Here is a 15,237-nt window from a genome sequence, read left to right on the forward strand (position 1 = left end):
GGTAAAATTTTTCACTAATTCGTAGTCAGTATAAGCATCATTATCAATTTGATTACCACTTCTATAAATATTCTGCAAGTGTCTTTTCTCCATTTTATTGTTTTGTTTTTGTTGTTGTTATCCATTTATTGGAGCTTACTTATACATTAGGGACATTAACATTTTGTTACTTACATTTCAGTTTGTTTAGATTTGACTTTGTCTATTGTATTCCTTAATACACAATAATTTCAACATATTTTGTAGTTAATTTTGTCATTTTTTTCCCTTTATGGCAGCTGAATTCCTTATCTTGCTTAAATAGGTTTCATACACCATTAGCTTATCACAAACAGTAGCCAAAATTTTTCTACCATGGTTACAATATGTAATTTATGTTAGCTCTATCTAAAAATTGTTTTATTAAGGTATGTGTGATAGACTTCATTAGTGCCCAACAATATCTGATTCTTCTCTCTTGTCTAGGCAACCAGGAAAACGGTACTTCCCAGCCTTCAGGCCGGTAAGAAGCGCTTTATGACTCACTGTGACAAATGGATGTGAGTCGATGTGATGTATGTCACTTCCATGCTGGAATAGAAAACTGGCACTCTGTGATTTCACATCCTTTGCCTTCCCTTTTGGTAGCAAGTGTGGAAGCCATGTATTGAAATATCAGAGCCATAAGACCCAAGCAGCTTGGGTCTATGAGTCGTGTGTGGAAGAAGATAGTTATAGAGATTCACCTGACCTGCAGTGCATTTTGCATGAGCAAGAAATAAACACTTTGTGTTAATCACTGAGACTTTATGGGTGTGTTTTACTACTGTTATATTACTAACATAAGCTCAACGTATCATGACTAACAGAATATGATACAATGCGACTCCAAAATGAACAGATGATAGAAGATTCATAGATAGGTAGATAGATAGATAGATAGATGATAGATAGAATTTTCCTCCAAATTAAGAGATAGTTAAACCCAAATCAATATATCACAAATGTAATGTTGAACAAAAGAATGAAGATATAACAGAATGAATATTAAGTGATTTCATTAATATAAAGTTTGAAAACAAAACTAAACTACAGTGTTAGAACAGTGGTTACCTTTAGGAAGGGGAGAGTTTGTCAGGGGACAAGAGAAGAGATTGTGAGATGATAGTATTAATATATTTTTGACATAAGTGATGGTTACATGAGTGTTATCCTATGTTCAGCATGGTTTTAAAACTGGATTTATATGGCATCTTTATTAAATATTCCACAAAATGATTTTTTCACTCGGATGCTGTATGTATGCCAATACACATACATTTAGATTTAGTTCATCCAAAGTTTTGTTCTCAAAAATTTTAAAATATTTTATGGCTTTTTGCAGACTTAAGTATTATAGACCAAGTAAAATGCACTTTCCAAGTTTTTTTCTTCACTACGGTCTTTCATATAATGGAAAAAAATGGCACAACTATAGGACAAAATTGTTCTCTTTTCCTTAAAACAGAAGCACAAACACACTTGTATTTCTGTCACTATTGTTCCTGATATAGTCTCACTCACCCATATTAATTATCATTTTAATCAACTGACTTCCTTTTCCTAAAGAAACCCAGGGGCTATATAACTGAAGATTATCTGTCACACATCAACATTTTAACAAACTAAAAAAACTCATGAATACACACAGCTCAACTTTTCCTGACATACTTAAACAGTTTTTCTATACTTGCTGCATTGTCTAGAATTATTTCCCCTGGGCTGACTTTTTCTTGTAGTAATAAATATTATACAGCCTTCAATAACTATTTCAGTAAGAGACCACAGTTGTAAACTTTCTCAGTCCATTTATCACCTCTGGAAGAGTCTGACCACAAAGGGAACTCTGAGTAGACAGTTAAATTCCTGTATCATTTTAAAGATCACTGACTTTTGGCATCCATTTTTGCTCATAGGTGGCTTGGCTCAGGTACTGGTTGTGTTACTATATTTTTCTTCCCATCATGCATCTTGGACAAGTCACAGCCCTTGACAGTGAACTGGCTCATTTCTCAGTCTTCTTCCATTGGAGGGAGAACACTACCTTAGCTCCCAACTGTACACCCTGACCCTGGCTCTGGTTCTTTCCTGTCTGTGGAGTGGGTTTGGTCTCCATCACTCTACAGAAGTCAAATGCCTATTTCTGTTCCTGGAAGCTGATACATGCATAGATTCAGCTCTAGTTTCTACTGTGTGTTTCTGTTCTTTTATTTTCCCAAAAAGAATTTAAAATTTGAGTGGGCCACAACCTTCTTATTAAAAAAAACACAAAACCTTTATCTGTCATTTTCTAATTATTTTTTCCTGGGAGGGATAGTGGGGGGTGTCTGGGGGGTGCAGTGGAATTTAGCTTAATGCAGCTAAAAAGTAAATGTTAAACACCATCTTGACTAGAAAATACCCAGAAGCTTATGACTAAGAACTTCCCACAGTGCCAGAAATAAATTCACGCTAAGCGAATAGATACTTCATTTTGTGAAGCTAAAATTCCAACACCATCCCAGAACCTACACCAGAGCTCTCCTGACAGCGTTAGATTCAAACTTGCTTTCCTGCCATGTTGTTTTCCCCTTTCAGACTTTTGTAGGGTTTGATTACCTGAGATGGACAGTTAACAACGGTAGCTTACTAAAGATTGTTGAGTTTTCTTTTTATAAACAAAAAACTGCTAATTGGTATAATGTTCTAGAGCTAATTTTGCAGCTTATTTGGAAAATGTTCATAAATTACACATTTCACCCCGTATATTTTGCAAGTAGTTGAAGTTTTAGGGCACAAATAAAAAACATTCTTCTTTGCCCTTCTTGAATACTGAAGTAATTTGGGAAAAGAGACAAGAATCATGAGAGCAGTTTATTGAAGAGAGGACTGAATTGGAATCATAGATTGATCTATATCTGCAATCAAATTACCTAAAACATCGAATCCCCACTGAGCTTGCCAAACCCAAGTCTCAGATACCCCCCTGCCATGGAAGAGTGTGTCCTGGTAATCATAGAATTGGCTGCAGAGTCTGTGGGCATCTTGAAGACAGGACACACACTGACCTTGACACACTTACCTCTGATGAGAAAGCCCAGCCTTGACTGAGGTACCCACACTCCACTCCTTCTCTCAAACTCACCAACCAGCTCAGTCCATCTTCCCCAAGGGAAGAGAATACAGTGGGTGGGGAGAAAGGGGGTGGAAGGAAAGAAATCTAGGTTGAGTGTCCTCAGAAGCAGATCCTGAGGCAGAATTTGAGTACAAACAATTAATGCTTCCCGGAAAATGATGGAAGGAAACACTGGCAGTGGAGTGAGAAAGTGAGACCTAACAGGGAAGGAAGCCAATGTAGGGCATCAGTGGGCAGGTTACTCCTGTGGACGTGGGGGCTCCATCCCACTGGGGACCCTGAGATACTGAGTAGAGCACGTCTTCAAGTTGTCCCACCCACGAGCACAAGCAGCTGAGGTCATCCCATCAACCCTTTCCGTCATTAGAGGAGAGCTCTGCTGGAGGCGATAACTCCTCAGTCGTTCTTGGGTACCCCATTCAGGTAAGCAGGCTCCTGGGACCAGAGGAAGCCCTCAGGTGCAGAAAAAAAGCAGTAGTATTGACACTGATGGGAACAGGAGGTCTTACGGGGATGTGGGTGGGGTACTGACGGTTTCGTCCATGCACAAGCAGCTCCCCCTGGTAATTCTCAAAAGGTGAACTTCCTACTTAAGGGGCCGTGACAGTGCAACAAGATCATAAGTACGACTCACAATTTCTGTGGGTCAGAAATTTGGGAGCAATTTCTCTGGGCGATTCCAGCTCAGGCTGCCTCACGAGGTTGCAGTCAAGATGTCGGTTCGGGCTGCAGCACGTGAAGGCTTGACTCGGGATGGAGGAGCCATGTTCAGGGCGGCTCGCTCAGGTGGCTGTTGTCAGGTAGTTTAGATCCTTGCCACGTGGACCTCTCTGGAGGGTTGTGTGAGTGTCCTCACAATATAGAAGCGGGTTTCCCCGAGCAAGTGATCCAAGGAAGAAAAAGAAGGCAAGCAGGAAGCCACAATGCCTACTTATGACCTTATCTTGGAATTCTCACATCATCACTTCTTTTTATTCTATTTTCTAGAAACAAGTCAATAAGTCCAGCCCACTCCCAAGGGTAAGGGAATTAAGTTCCACTTCTCAAAGGGAGGAGTATACAAGAGTTTATAGATATATTTTTAAACTGCAAGAGGCCCCAAGCATCCCTATACTCTAAAGTGAGGTGCTAGACCTCACTTGCAACTTTTATAAGAGATTACAATGGAAAGGTCCAGAGAAAATATTTGGAGCTTGTTGTTATGTTCCATAAGTCCTCCCAACATGGGAAAAGGGATGAACGCCCCTGTGTTTTAAGCCCAAGTGAAAAGAGTTTTATGGAGACTTTTAGGAGAGCTTGACACGTGTGTCCTGGAATATAAAATCTAAATTCTGAGATACAAAAGGGACCTCGGACTTTCACAAGTGTTATAACAAAACTAAGGCACTATAATTTTGCAGATATACGACATTCTATAGTTGCCAAAGTCTGGTGTCTACTTTAGAACAGAAAACTTTCTCATGCTCACAGATGATGTCTAGGTGTTACGATACTTAGTTTCTATTCCAATTGCTTTCTTATACTTCAGGTGTGACTTTGGCTAACCTTCCCCTATTGTACCAGCCACTCAGGATTATAGTTACTGTAATAAAAACTGAAAAAAAATCTATTAAAGCTACTTGAATGTACTATTAAAAATAAGAGTTTGTTCTTAAAAAAAAAAAAAAATCTGAGCTATGCTTGAAAAGACTAAAGCCAGAGGCAGTGTGCATAAGCCCCAGGGAGCAGAACGAGGGGCTCAAGCCTCAATCAGAGCTAGCTTCCCCTCCCTGAAGCAGGGCAAAGTACTCAACTGCGACTCCAGGGACAGAGCCGGAAGGCACAGCTGACTGCCAGATGACAGGTGACAGGCATTTCCCATTTCTAGGGAGTTCCGGTCAAGGTCTCCAGAGGGAGGATCTCCAAAGACTCCCAAACAAACATCCCCCAAGAGAGCTTCAAACATCTAGTGGTGGCCAGAGGTCACCAGACTAGATGACAACTGTACCAGCTTCTAACCCTTCACCCCTAGCCCCATTGATCTATCTCCAATCTCAGTGGACTCTAAATGACAGCAACTAGCAAGTGAGAGGGCTCCCAGGCTCTCACTCGCCCCTCTGGTCTCCCAGGCCTGGGTGAGGCCCAAACTGGTGGAAGGAAGATGCTTTAAGTTGTCCGAATGTTCAGAGTTTGTATTATACCGTGGACTGGAACTATGTCATGATTAGACTGGACAAGGCTCTTGAATGCCAAACCAGGGAATGTTTGTTAGTCTCCAAGACCTCACCAAAGCCCCCCCCCACCGCCACACCCCAGGATAGAAGAACTTTTTCCTTCCACTTTTACCTAAAAGTTTCCACATTCACCTAAAAACTCCGTTGCATTAAATAAATCAGTTGTATTTGGAATGTTAGCTGGGAGAGAACCGATTCCTTTGAGTTATGAAGCAGATCATTCTGAACTGACTCATAAAGACACATTGCTTTGCCCCAACCATTAAGAGAAACTCTATGTTATTAATTCTAGTTTGACTATGGAGAAGCTGAAAATGAGAAAGGAAATAGTCTTGGTTGTGTAGGAAAATTGGTCAGCTGCCAGCCCGGAGATACAGTTCCGGAGGGCCAAGCTCATCCTACCAGAGACCGATTTTCCTTCTTAAAAAATTGGCTCTTCGCAGCCATGCAACTGCCCCACCCTTCACTGCCTGAATTTCAGCCATTTACAATCCCACTGAATTTTAATTCCATCCTTCACTTTTCTGTCGGTTCCCCGATTGCTTGCACTCACTTGAGAAGCCAAGTCCACTCCCACATATATGGGAAATTAGAAACTTTCCAGAACAGGTCTGAGAAAGATACTGCTCCTGGTCTCAAGAAGGCCACTGTCTAGTTCAGGTGGGAGACTGGACTTGCCTAGCCTCCCCGAATGTGTATTCTTGCCCCTGCAAGAATCCCATCTCTTTGATGGGTTTGTGTACTGCCCCCCAAACACCCCTTGGTCCTGTGTTTCCACCACCCCGAGCACCCCAAGTTCCATGTGCTCTGTGGGCTCAGCTTCTGGCCGACTGACTCCCTGAAATGCAGGCAGCAGCATCCTCATCTTTTGTTAATTAGTTATGAGACATCAAATTCTTCCCCTGTCTCCCACTGTGTCCTGGTCCTGTCCTACTGCCCTTACCCTCCAAGGGGAAAGGGAGGATTTTACCAGACCAGGACCAACAGTAAACACTTTTGGGCTTTTTCCCTTCAGCGTTAGCTACCTGACCCATCTCTTTAAGCCCGTCTTTGCAGCCTTCCACATCTGGTTTTGGGACTGCCTTTATTGTACGGTCTACTATCAATATAATTCATTAATCACAGCATTTTAGCATATTGGTCATAAAGTCGGCCCTTCTCAGACGTCATTCATTCATCCATTCACTCATTCATTCATCAAACGCTTCTGAGTTCCTATTTTGTATAAGGTCTTGTCCTACAAGCTGGGAAGTTAAGGCTGGGGCAGTGGCTCCAAGCCTTAGCTGGTCCTTGTAGTCAGTTGAGGATCTTAAAACAAAACTACAGATGCCCTGGCTCCACTCCCCAGAGATTCTGATTCAAGTATTCCAGGGTCTGAGCATCAGTGATTTTTAAAAGCTCCCTGGGTGATTCTAAAGTACAGCCAGGACTGAGAACCGTGAGAAAACAAGAGCATAAATAACGTGGACCAAAATTAAATGGCAAGGATTCCGTAAAAGATCCAGATGGTACTCTGGGGACCCACGTCCTTCCCTGAAGGAACACTGTCGGTCCCGCGATCTCTGCTCAACCCAGCCACACTTTAGCCACAGCTCGAGCGAGAGATGTGTCACATCCATCGCAAGCTGAGCAAAGGGAAGATGACAGTATCATTAACTTTTTCTCAGCTGAACAATAGCGATGCCACCTTCCTCTAGTGAAAGTGCACGGTGGTATGGGAAATTTTGTACTGCTAGGCCCACCCAAGTTCTGGGGTCATAAAACTAAAAGACGATTTAGAGGCAAGACTGAATACCTCTGATATTCTTATGGCCAGGTGAGGGCAACAGCTTACACTTCTAGGGAGATCACTGCGATCGACGGAAGTGACAAGCAGTTTGTCGCGATTGGAGAAAAGGGAAAGAAAGATATGAAGTGGAGTTAAAGGCAAGAGAAGAAATGGGACCTAATGAAACTTAAAAGCTTTTGCACAGCAAAGGAAACCATAAACAAGACCAAAAGACAACCCTCAGAATGGGAGAAAATATTTGCAAATGAAGCAACTGACAAAGGATTAATCTCCAAAACATACAAGCAATTCATGCAGCTCAATATCAAAAAAACAAACAACCCAATCCAAAAATGGGCAGAAGACCTCAATAGACATTTCTCCAAAGAAGATATACAGACTGCCAACAAACACATGAAAAGATGCTCAACATCACTAACCATTAGAGAAATGCAAATCAAAACTACAATGAGATATCATCTCACACCGGTCAGAATGGCCATCATCAAAAAATCTAGAAACAATAAATGCTGGAGAGGGTGTGGAAAAAAGGGAACACTCTTGCACTGTTGGTGGGAATGTAAATTGATACAACCACTATGGAGAACAGTATGGAGGTGCCTTAAAAAACTAAAAATAGAACTACCATATGACCCAGCAATCCCACTACTGGGCATATACCCTGAGAAAACCATAATTCAAAAAGAGTCATGTACCAAGATGTTCATTGCTGCTCTATTTACAATAGCCAGGACATGGAAGCAACCTAAGTGTCCATCAACAGATGAATGGATAAAGAAGATGTGGCACATATATACAATGGAATATTACTCAGCCATAAAAAGAAATGAAATTGAGTTATTTCTAGTGAGGTGGATGGACCTAGAGTCTGTCATACAGAGTGAAGTAAGTCAGAAACAGAAAAACAAATACTGGATGCTAACACATATATATGGAATCTAAGAAAAAAAAAAGGTCATGAAGAACCTAGGGGCAAGACAGGAATAAAGACACAGACCTACTAGAGAATGGACTTGAGGATATGCGGAGGGGGAAAGGTAAGCTGGGACAAAGTGAGAGAGTGGCATGGACATATATACACTACCAAACATAAAATAGATAGCTAGTGGGAAGCAGCCGCATGGCACAGGGAGATCAGCTCGGTGCTTTGTGACCACCTAGAGGGGTGGGATAGGGAGGGTGGGAGGGAGACGCAAGAAGGAAGAGATATGGGAACATATGTATATGTATAACTGATTAATTTTTTTATAGGGCAGAAACTAACACACCATTGTAAAGCAATTATACTCCAATAAAGATGTTACAAAAAAAAAATAAAAAGAGTCATGTACCACAGTGTTCACTGCAGCTGTATTTACAATAGCCAGGACATGGAAGCAACCTAAGTGTCCATCAACAGAGGAATGGATAAAGAAGATGTGGCACATATATACAATGGAATATTACTCAGCTATAAAAAGGAATGAAACTGAGTTATTTGTAGTGAGGTGGATGGACCTAGAGACTGTCATACAGAGTGAAGTAAGTCAGAAAGAGAAAAACAAATACCGTATGCTAACACATATATATGGAATCTAACGGAAAAAAATGGTTCTGAAGAACCTAGGGGCAGGACAGGAATAAAGACGCAGACATAGAGAATGGACTTGAGGACACAGGGAGGGGAAGTGTAAGCTGGGACGAAGTGAGAGAGTGGCATGGACATATATACACTACCAAACGTAAAATAGATAGCTAGTGGGAAGCAGCCGCATAGCACAGGGAGATCAGCTCGGTGCTTTGTGATGACCTAGAGGGGTGGAATAGGGAGGGTGGGAGAGAGGGAGACGCAAGAGGGAAGAGATATGGGAACATGTGTATATGTATAGCTGATTCACTTTGTTATAAAGCAGAAACTAACACATCACTGTAAAGCAATTATACTCTAATAAAGATGTTAAAAAAAAAAAAAGGCAAGAGAAGGCTGTAATCTCGCCCCCTCAGGTTCCCCCAGACACTAAGAAATCCTGCCTGACCCATTCTCTGCTCTGTCAGAGGGAGGCCTGGCCCGTCCATCCCTCAGTGTACAGGCTTAAGGCAAGAACCCGAGCCACATGGGGAAACTACTGAGAATGACCCCTTCCTCCCACGGAAGCTGTCTACTGACAAATGCTCCAGTGGATGCTTTGTGCTGCGGGGTGAAGGTTCATTGCTTCTCTTTCTCTGCAGAAAATTCCCTTCTCGTGCACAGTGAGAAAATACTAAAGGTGGAGAAAGCCTGGGGCAAGGAGATGTCAGCGAGAGAGCCGTTTTCCTGTCTGTCCATCAGGTGGCGCCTCCGACAAAGCGCGGGCAGGAGGCAGCCCCGGGATGATTACGCAACGCCGAGAGCGCACGGTCAGGCCGGGTGACCACCCCGCCTGCCGGTGCTGACAGTCCGGAGAGAGAGGCGCATTTGGGGCCCAAGCCTCCCATTTCCCCAGAGGGGAGATGGGCTCTCAGGACTCTTCCTCCTTCCCGTGAAACCCTGGAAACGGCTCAGTAGCTCTTCTTGTTGACTGGGTGCTGCGTACAGATGTCAGCTGCCTGTGAACCGGTGACGCTAGCTCAGTGCTCCTGTTTGTTTTCCAAAGAGGGCTGTCCTGATTTTTCTTTTCTTTTCTTTTTTTTTTTTTTAGACCAAACGATAATAGTTATAATAGGCACCTTTCCCTGAGCAGCTCCTATGTGCCCTCACCGTGCACTGTGCAGCAATTTCCTGCTCTGCGTTTTCTATCCCCTCATCCTGCAGCCAGGGGTCCGACCAGCGCCTTACTTCATGCCTTCCTGCTGCGTTAAATACAGCTTGTTTTTAAAAGGGCGAGAGGGAGGAAGGAAATATATCCCTTCCCAAATGTACTGATCAGGGAGCTTGAGTTTCGAGAAGGAACAGGAAACTGAATAGCGTTTGATTTCCCTCTTTTGAAATCGGCTGCATCTTGCTGCTATCTTACCATTTAAGGTGTGTGTGTGTTTGTGTGTGTGTTTGTATGCGTGTATTTTGTTTTTAACTTCCCTCCGATGTGTCCACTATCTTTTCTGATACCGTATTCTAAAGAAAGGTACTGGTTAAAAGGGAGAGAAAGGTATTGTGTAGTTCCTTCTGGTCGGGAACTAGAACTAACTTTTTGACCTCTTTCCTTTCTTAATTATGTCATAAAGGAAAACCATGAAATTACTTTTAAAAGAAAAATACGTAAGAGGTCAAAACTAAGCTTACTTTGTTGAAAACATGTTAATTGTAGAAAATTTGGAAAATATAGATCTAGAAATAAAGGGAATAAAATTCACCCATAATCACTTAACCTAGAGATAAATGCTGTCATTTAATTTAATATGTGAACTAATGACCTTTTTTCCTAACGTTGTATATGCTATCCTACAAAGCATTATGACATTAAACGTAACTGTTAAAAATCTATTGTTTTCCTCATTTAATATATTGTGATCATTTTAATATGTGCATAATATTCTTTATCATATATAAATATAGCACAATATATTCAGTTAATCCCATAGGGATCAACATTAAAGCTATTTCCATTTTTTATAATAGTACATATCACTGGGATAATAATCTTTATATACATTTGTATTTCCTTAGGAAAAATCCTAGAAGAGAAATTGAAGGTCAGTGGATATTTTAAGATACTCAGTTAGTGTGTTTGCAAATGCCCTTCTGGAAACGTGGTGCCAATTTGTATTTTCACCATTATGAGCCAACACGGGTGTCGCTCCTTTTTGTATGCTTTGCCAGTTTTACAGGTTACAGGTAGTATATCATTGTTTTTCTAATTTGTATTCCTCTGCCACTTTCTTTTGAACTTCTCAGATTTCCTTTAAGGACCTTTCCAACAGGCTTAGATTCTGATGGAAGCAATAAAAGATAAGAATGTGTAGCAGCCAAAGAAACAAGGAACATGCAGTGGGAGACACTGGCATTTAAGACATCTGAGACTTGAGGGAACAATGACCTTGAATGCTTTTATAGAGCCTCAGGACACTTAGTGGGAAAGATTCACAGCCAAGAAAATCAGAGAGGGATTGTGCCTGGGGATACAGGTTGGGATAATTCTTAAATTTGATTATTCAACTTTAATAACTAAAAACCCACTGTGGTCAGAAAGACTAAACACAAGAATTCTGGTGATTTTTGCTTCTAAGCTGCCTCACAATAAGGCAAGATTGTAGCAGTGGGGAAAGCGATGACCTTTGAGAAGTCTTTCTGCACCTTGAGACTCAGATTTTATAACTGGTTTGTACACCCAGGTATACTCGTGTCATCTTGTGGTGTGCATAGCTGGGTGTGCATGTCTTCATAGATCTCATCCCTCCTTATTTTAACTGAGTGTGAAAGAGACAGGAGCCCGTGCTAGGAAAGAGAGGGACAATTAAGAAATAGCTCTGCTTTGGGGAAGCAAGCTAATTTACTGAACCACTGATTTACACTGAAAAACAATTTGCCCAAAACAATTTGCCAAATGCCCAATTTGCAAAATTTGGGGGAATGTTTAAAAAGTTTTAGTTTCATCATCGTCCTGTGCTTTCCCTTGCCCCGTCTCAGAGGTTTGCCCAGGCTCCTTTGTTAGAGAGGCAGGGTCAAGTTCAGAGGCAGGAGCGAGGAGAGGCAGAGGTAGCAGCAGGAACTATACTAAAACTTATAAACAAAACCCTCATGAGTCAGGAAATTGGTCATTCATGAAGTTAATTTTAGTAAACTGGCTTTCAACAAATTGGCCCAGAGCCCTGCTTTAGCACCTTCTTCTGGAAATAACTCCTTTTCCTTCTCCAGTCCAAAGCTGTACTTCACCTAGACCTTCAGATTGTGCCATTCCTAAGTAAAACACCAACACTCACCACTTGCTATGGGACTTAAAGATTTAACTGTTAGCTGCCTAAATGTTAACGTGGAATCCTAGAGGATCTTTAATAATATTTAATAACACATTCAAAGTCCACAAGATGATGGTGATTTGGAAATAACTTCTCTCACCTATTCCAACCTGCCCTCTAGCTCCGTCCATGGTCATAGGGCATTCGTGAGCCCCATTTTTGGATAGAGAACACCCCCAATCTTCGACCTGCATACCCTTTCCCGCAGCCCCTTTACAGCCTTTCAAAAACAAATGAGTAAATAGCAATCACGGCTGTCTCCACTTACCTCTGCCCCTGGGTGAGTTACTAGGTGTTTGATCCACTGCTGGACAGAGGCCTTTGAAAGCTGGGAGATTGGCACAGAAGGCGGGTCCCTTGAAGTGATCTGGCCTATAGAGCAGAGACAGAGGAATAAGCAGATATTTTGCACTAAGATGAGCTTCCTGCCAGTTTTCTCATGAATTTTTCCTAAAATAGAAGTGCATCTACTTTTCAGCCTGATTACATTTTAAAAGCCCTCTTCTACCATCATAGCTTGATAGATGCTAGACTCTACGGAAGATTAAAGATGACAGGGATGGTGAGTAGGGTGAATCTCAGATAAAAGCTGTCCCCACACACATTGGGGCATAGCAAATATTGGTTACACCCACATTTTTGCAGTGCAACATTATGGTCTCCGTTTGGGAAATGTAAAGTTGGTTAAAGTTACAGTGTTCAGAGGCATAAAAATATATGTGTAAAAACTTCAATAAAAAGTGTTATGTGTAGGGTGCGAAAATGGTCATGAACTTGATTGGGATGCCAAGGATGTTGGCAGACGTGGCAGAAGAAGCAAGTGAGTTGCGTGCCAAAATGATTAAGGAAGATGGAAGAGTGAACTGAAAAAGTGTCAAGGGTGCATTAATGTATGGACTGAAGTGTAAGAGGAGATATAATTGACTAATGGATGCAGGACACTTTCATCTGTCATGTTGGAAATCTAGCAGGTGCCTATTTAAAGTCAACCCTATAGCATTCTAGAGCTGGGGATAATTTATCTGCAGGTTCAAACCAGATTTGCTCTGGACCAAGCATGAAAACATAGTAAATATGTAGCCTTTTATAGAATCTTATCGCTCTAGATACAGGTATAGGTAGATATTTGTGAATTGAGGCAGATCATAACATAATAAAGAGTAAACTATTTGTGTTTTTTCTTTTTTGATCCTCATTCTGCCCAACAGAGGGACCAATTTCATACTTTACAAAAGGCAGTGTCACCTCAGATCTATGAACCATTTTATTTCAAACACAACTTACTATGACAATTCTGTCTACTGCTTGGTTGGGAAAAGGCCTTTCCATATCTCACTCACTGCAGAACAATCCGATTTTCTTATAATATCCATCTGGTCTTTATATCTATCTCTTGAAATCTTAGGGCTGTTAGAATTAGATCAGAAATAATCCATGTAGAATGGAGCTGAGATTCATGTCACTGACAACTAGAAAGAGAGAGAGAAGCTAATAGCATCACAGGGACAGAATGGACTCCCTTACAGATCTCTGGAAGTCTAGCACCTTATGTTTCCTGAACCATTCACTGCAAGGCTAACTCTGAGGTCCTGGATGGCAGTCACCTTCAGCCTGAGCAGCAGGGCTCCTGACCATCTCTGATATAGGCCACGTGGCTAGTCTCTCTTTGGAATCACCAGAATAGCTGGATTGGTTACACTGTGTCATTTCAGAACACCCACCTCAACCCTCACCCTGTTTATTTATTGACACTAGGGATTCTTTTTTTATTATTTAAATTTTTTATTCAATTTATTTAAACTGAAAAAAAAAATTCACCCATTTGTCTCACTTCCCACCCTTCACTTTTGGCAACCACCAGTCTGTCCTCTGTATCTATGACCTTTGGTGTCTTTGCGTTTTTCTGTTTGTTTACTGTTTTAGATTCTACACATAAGAGAGATCATACAGTATTTGCCTTCGGCTGACTTATTTCACTTAGCATAATATAATACACTCTAGATCCATCCATGTTGCCCCAAATGGCAAGATTTACTTTTTAATGGTTGAATAATATTCCATTGTGAATATATATATATATATATATATATATATATATATATATATCCCATATCTTCTTTATCCACTCATTTATCGATGAACACTCAGGTAGCTTCCATGTCTTGGAAGCAATGAACATGGGGGTACATATATCTTTTTAAGTTAGTGTTTTCATTTTCTTTAGGTAAATACCGAAAAGTGGAATTCGCGGATCTTATTGGAGTTCTATATATTTTTAATTTTTTGAGGATTCTCACTAATGTTTTCCATAGTGGCTGCACTAGTATGCATTCCCACCTATAATGCACAAGGGTTTCTTCTTCTCTACAACCTCTCCAACACTTGTCATTTCTTGTCTTTTTGATAACAGCCATTCTAACAGGTGTGAGGTGATATCCCATGGTGGTTTTGATTTGTATTTCTCTGATGATTAGTGATGTTGAGAATCCTTTTATGTACCCATTGGCCATCTGTATGTCTTCTTTGGACAAATGTCTATTCAGATCTTCTGCCCATTTTTTTAAATCAGATTGTTTGGCATTTTTTTGCTATTGAACTGTGTAAGGGTTTTTGTTTTGTTTTGTTTTTTAATATATTTGGGATATTAGTCCTAAATAGATATATGATTCACAATAATTTTCTCCCATTCATTAGTTGCCTTTTCATTTTGTTAATGGTTTCCTTTACTGTGCAGAAGCTCTTTAGTTTGATGTACTTCCACTTGTTTATTTTTGCTTTTGTTGGTTTTGCTTTTGCTGTTAGATTCAAAAAATCATCACCAAGACCTGTGTCTAAGAGTTTACAACCTATGTTTTCTTCTAGAAGTTTTATGGTTTCAGGTCTTACATTCAAGTCTTTAATCCATTTTGAGTAAATTTTTCTGTATGGTATAAAATACTGGTTCAGTTTCATTCTATTGCATGTGACTGTCCATTCTTCCCAACACCATTTATTGAAGAGACTGTCCTTTCCCCACTGTATATTCTTGTAATTTGTCATAAAATAATTGACCATATATGCATGGATTTATTTCTGGTCTCTCTATTCTGTTCCACTGATCTATGTATCTGTTTTTATGCCAGTACAATACTGTTTATAGTTACTATAGCTTTATAATATAGTTTGAAATCAGGGAGTGTGATGTCACCAGT

At 40.7% G+C, this 15,237-nt stretch overlaps 1 long non-coding RNA gene across 4 annotated transcripts in view; it reads right to left on the minus strand.

Moving 5' to 3' along the window:
* LOC307195309 overlaps positions 1 to 15,237 on the minus strand; it is a 442,224-nt gene that overhangs the window by 106,690 nt on the left and 320,297 nt on the right. For 3 of the 4 annotated variants that reach the window (XR_013830787.1, XR_013830788.1, XR_013830789.1), the window contains one exon: positions 12,315 to 12,418. This is a non-coding gene — a long non-coding RNA (uncharacterized lncRNA). Of the gene's footprint in view, positions 1 to 10,934; positions 11,526 to 12,314; positions 12,419 to 15,237 lie in introns of those variants that run through there. The other variant, XR_013830790.1, reaches the window with a different exon arrangement.

Source organism: Stenella coeruleoalba (assembly GCF_951394435.1).
Source record: "Stenella coeruleoalba genome assembly, chromosome: 12".
Lineage (NCBI taxonomy): Eukaryota > Metazoa > Chordata > Mammalia > Artiodactyla > Delphinidae > Stenella > Stenella coeruleoalba.